The 5,096-nt window shown below is 39.2% G+C and overlaps 1 non-coding gene across 1 annotated transcript; it reads right to left on the bottom strand.

The window, feature by feature from the left end:
* Positions 1-4,672: 4,672 nt before the first annotated feature.
* LOC130942629 (small nucleolar RNA R71) lies at positions 4,673-4,779 on the bottom strand. Its single transcript, XR_009071194.1, has one exon. It is a non-coding gene; the product is annotated as a small nucleolar RNA R71 (small nucleolar RNA).
* Positions 4,780-5,096: the final 317 nt, after the last annotated feature.

Genomic DNA, 5,096 nt, shown 5'->3' with positions numbered 1-5,096 from the left:
TTTTCCAATCCAATCCAACTCTTTTAGGTTTGTTTTCAAAACTCAATTATCTTTTTAATCTTTTTCAAAATTAAAAATTTCAGATTTATCTTTTAAAGTATCATTCATATCTTTCTCTTTTTAAACTATATCTTTTTCTTATCATATCTATCTTTTATAAATCATATTTTCTATCTTATCTCTTTCCTATTTTCGAAAATTTTACACCCCCCTCCCTATATATTGAATTTGGCGCCCCTCTCATCATCACCATTCCACACTTGCTCTCCTCCTATCCCTCTTCTTTCTTCTCTTTTGCTTGAGGACAAGCAAAGCTATAAGTTTGGTGTGTTTATCCGTGATCACAAAAACATATTCATTAAAGATCATGGCTCCTAAAGGAAAGCAAACCACCCCAAGAGGAAAGAAAGAAAGCAATCCAAAGCCACTTTGGAATCAAGGGAAGTTCTTAACTAAAGAACATTCAGACCATTATTACAAGATAATGAGTCACAGATCAGTGATCCCGGAAGTCAGATTTGATCTGAAAGAAGATGAATATCCGGAGATCCAAGAGCAAATTCGAAACAGGAATTGGGAAATTCTGGCCAATCCTGAAACGAAAGTGGGAAGGAACATGGTTCAGGAGTTCTATGCTAATCTATGGCAGACAGACAGGCAAAGAATAATTGGAGCTGCTCTCTTTGACCATCGGACCTTAGTCAGAGGAAAGATCATTCATACCAATTCTGACAAGATCAGGGAGATATTTAAGCTTCCCCAACTGAAAGATGACCCAGACTCCTTTAATAGGAGAATGATGAGGGTCAATAAAGGGCTGGACAAGGTTCTGGAGGACATATGCATCCCTGGAGCCAAGTGGACCACCAGCACGACTGGCATCCCAGTTCAACTCAAAAGGGAAGATCTAAAACTGGTTGGTTAGATTTCATAGGGCGTTCCATATTGCCCACCAGCAACCGTTCTGAAGTCACTATTAAAAGAGCAGTAATGATTCACTGCATCATGTTGGGAAAAGAAGTGGAAGTCCATCAGCTGATCTCATGTGAGCTATACAAAATAGCAAACAGGAATTCTAAGGATGCCAGATTGGCTTATCCAAGCCTAATTTCTATGCTCTGCAAAGATGCTGGAGTAAAGATGGGAATAACAGAATATATCCTAATTGAAAAGCCCATTACTGGAATATCAATGCTCAGACAACAGCAACAAGATGATCCAACCAAGAGGAGAGCACAAGAAGCCCTCCCAGAACTGCCTCAATTCGAATATTGGGAACATCTTGAGGCTTCTATTTCCAAATTGCAAGAGGCTATGGACCAAATAAAGGAAGAACAGAATAATCAAAGTAGCATGCTTTGCAAACTGCTCAAGGAACAGGAAGAGCAAGGGCGTGATCTAAGGGAGCTGAAGCGCCAAAAATTAATCCTTGAACAACACCCCACAGATTAGAGGAACATCTACTCCTCAAAACAACAGGTTGCTGAGTTCCAATTTTCCTGCTTTAGCTTAGTGATAGTATTATTATAGAAATTCACCTTAGGAGATATTTAGTAGTAATTAGTATGTCTATTTTGATTTTATTTCCAATCAAGCTATAATTTATTTTTCTCATCATCATCAGGCATGAATAAAGTAGTAGATTTTTTTTAGAATAAAGAAGTAATCTATATTTTTCGAGTTCTCAATAATAAAAATTATAATTAATTATGTGTGGTGGCAATACTTTTTGTTCTCTGAATGAATGCTTGAACAGTGCATAATTTGTACTTTGAATTTGATGAATATTGGCTCCTGAAAGAATGAGGAACACGAAAAATATTATTGATGATCTGAAAAATCATGAAATTGATTCTTGAAGCAAGAAAAAGCAGTCAAAAAAAAAAGAGAAAAAGCCATGAGCCCTAGGCAAGGGTAAAAAAGGATCCAAGGCTTTGAGCATCAATGGATAGGAGGGCCCAAGGAAATAAAATCCAGGCCTAAGCGGCTAAACCAAGCTGTCCCTAACCATGTGCTTGTGGCATGCAGGTCCAAGTTACAAACTTGAGACTGAGGGGTTAAAGTCGTGATCCAAGGCAAACAGAGTGTGCTTAAGAGCTCTGGATACCTCTGACTGGGGACTTTAGCAAAGCTAAGTCACAATCTGAAAAGGTTCACCTAGTCATGTGTCTGTGGCATTTATGTATCTGGTGGTAATACTGGAAAACAAAGTGCTTAGGGCCACGGCCAAGACTCATAAAATAACTGTGTTCAAGAATCAACATACTACACTAGGAGAGTCAATAATACTATCTGAATTCTGAGTTCCTAAGGATGCCAATCATTCTGAAATTCAAAAGATACAGGGAGATGCCAAAACTGTTCAGAAACAAAAAGCTACAAGCCCCGCTCATCTAATAAGAATTTGAGCTTCATTTAAAACTCTAAAATATTATTACTTCTTAATTTCTGTTAAAACCTATTTTATTTATCTAGTTGCTTGAGGACAAGCAACAGTTTAAGTTTGGTGTTGTGATGAGCGGATATTTTATACGCTTTTTGGGGGTAATTTCATGTAGATTTTAGCATGTTTTAGTTAGTTTTTAGGAGAATACTATTAGTTTTTAGGCAAAAATCATATTTCTGGACTTTACTATGAGCTTGTGTGTTTTTCTGTGATTTCAGGTATTTTCTGGCTGAAATTGAGGGAGCTGAGCAAAAATCTGGATTAGGCAGAAAAAGGACTGCTGATGCTGTTGGATCCTGACCTCCCTGCACTCGAAATGGATTTTCTAGAGCTACAGGAGTCCAATTGGCGCGCTCTCAACGGCGTTGGAAAGTAAACATCCAGGGCTTTCCAGCAATATATAATAGTCTATACTTTGCGCGAATATAGACGACGTAACTTGGCGTTGAACACCAAGTACATGCTGCTGTCTGGAGTTAAACGCCAGAAAAACGTCATGATCCGGAGTTGAACGCCCAAAACACGTCATAACTTGGAGTTTAACTCCAAGTAAGGCCTCTACTCGTGGATAGCTTTAGCCTCAGCCCCAGCACACACCAAGTGGGCCCCAGAAGTGGATTTCTGCACCAATTATCTTAGTTTACTCATTCTCTGTAAACCTAGGTTACTAGTTTACTATTTAAACAACTTTTAGAGACTTATCTTGTACCTCATGACATTTTCAGATCTGAATTACATACTTTTTGACGGCATGAGTCTCTAAACTCCATTGTTGGGGGTGAGGAGCTCTGCAGCGTCTCGATGATTTAATACAATTCCTTTGTTTTCCATTCAAACACGCTTGTTCTTATCTAAGATGTTCATTTGCGCTTAATTATGGAGGAGGTGATGATCCGTGACACTCATCACCTTCCTCAAATCCATGAACGTGTGCCTGACAACCACCTCCGTTCTACATCTGATTGAATGAGTATCTCTTAGATTCCATAATCAGAATCTTCGTGGTATAAGCCGGATTGATGGCGGCATTCATGAGGATCCGGAAAGTCTAAACCTTGTCTGTGGTATTCCGAGTAGGATTCTAGGATTGAATGGCTGTGACGAGCTTCAAACTCCTGAAGGCTGGGCATTAGTGACAGACGCAAAAGAATCATGATTCTATTCCAACCTGATTGAGAACCGACAGATGATTAGCCGTGCTGTGACAGAGCATAGGAACGTTTTCACTGAGAGGATGGGAAGTAGCCATTGACAACGGTGACACCCTACATAGAGCTTGCCATGGAAGGAACCTTGCGTGTGGAGAAGGATTTCAAGGAAGAGTTGAAGTCAGAGGACAAAGCATCTCCAAAACTCCAACATATTTCTCATTACTGCACAAGTAACGCTACTATTCTCTTTATTCGTCCAACAATTTTAAATACTTTGACTTCTAATCTCCGTGGGATCGACCCTTACTCACGTAAGGTATTACTTGGACGACCCAGTGCACTTGCTGGTTAGTTGTGCGAATCACAAATTCGTGCACCACATTTTAGTTTTAATTTTGTTTAACTCTTATTTTATTATTTAAAAAAAATATAAATAAATAAAAATATTTTTTATCTCTTTACACAGGTTACCTCACTGAAAATTTTCTGCACTCTGACGTAGAGATTCCCATCTTTTCTTGTCTTCTGTTTGTTTTTGTGTAGGAACAAAGAAAAAGAACATCTCTTAGACTTTGATCCTGAACCTGAGAGGATTTTCAGGCGACGTTTACAACATGCAAGACTTTACAGAGCTGCATAATCCACTATGGATCCTAACAATGCTGATAATGCCAATGTGGCAAACCCGAATGTGGATGAGCAACAAAGGAGAATGCTTGGCTCTTTTTCTGCTCCTACTGTAGATCTTTATGGAAAAAGTATTGTGGTGCCTCCTATAGCTACGAACAACTTTGAGTTGAAACCACATTTGGTTACCTTGGTGCAACAAAACTGCTAGTATCATGGTCTTCCCCATGAAGACCCAAATCAATTTATTTCCAATTTTCTGTAAATTTGTGATACTGTGAAGACAAACGGAGTGAACCCAGAGGTGTACAAACTCAGGCTCTTCCCGTTTGCTCTAAAGGATGGAGCAAAGCTATGGCTAGATTCCCAACCCAAGGAGAGCTTGGATACTTAGAACAAGGTTGTTACTGAGTTTCTTACTAAATTCTTCCCACCAAAGAAGCTGACTAAGCTTAGAATGGAGGTCCAGACCTTCAGGCAGAAGGATGGTGAAACTCTTTATGAAGCTTGGGAGAGATACAAGTTACTGACTAGGCAATTCCCTCCGGACATGTTCTCCAAATGGACTCAACTAGATATCTTTTATGAAGGCCTGGGGGAAATGTCCAAGATGTGCTTAGATAATTCTGCAAGAGGTTAATTGCATAAGAAGAAGACACCAGAGGAGACTATTGAGCTTATTGAATTGGTTGCTAGCAACCAATATTTATACTCATCTAACAGTAATCCTGTGAACTCTGAGGCTCCTCAGAAGAAGGGTGTCATGGAAGTAGAAACTCTTAATGCTCTTCTTGCTCAGAACAAGCTTATATCTTAGCAAATAAGTCTACTTACTCAACAGATGGGTGGCATGCAAGTCTCAACTATCAACA

This window comes from Arachis stenosperma, chromosome 7 (genome assembly GCF_014773155.1).
Source record: "Arachis stenosperma cultivar V10309 chromosome 7, arast.V10309.gnm1.PFL2, whole genome shotgun sequence".
Classification (NCBI taxonomy): Eukaryota; Viridiplantae; Streptophyta; class Magnoliopsida; order Fabales; family Fabaceae; genus Arachis; species Arachis stenosperma.
This window is presented reverse-complemented; position numbering and strand designations above follow the sequence as displayed.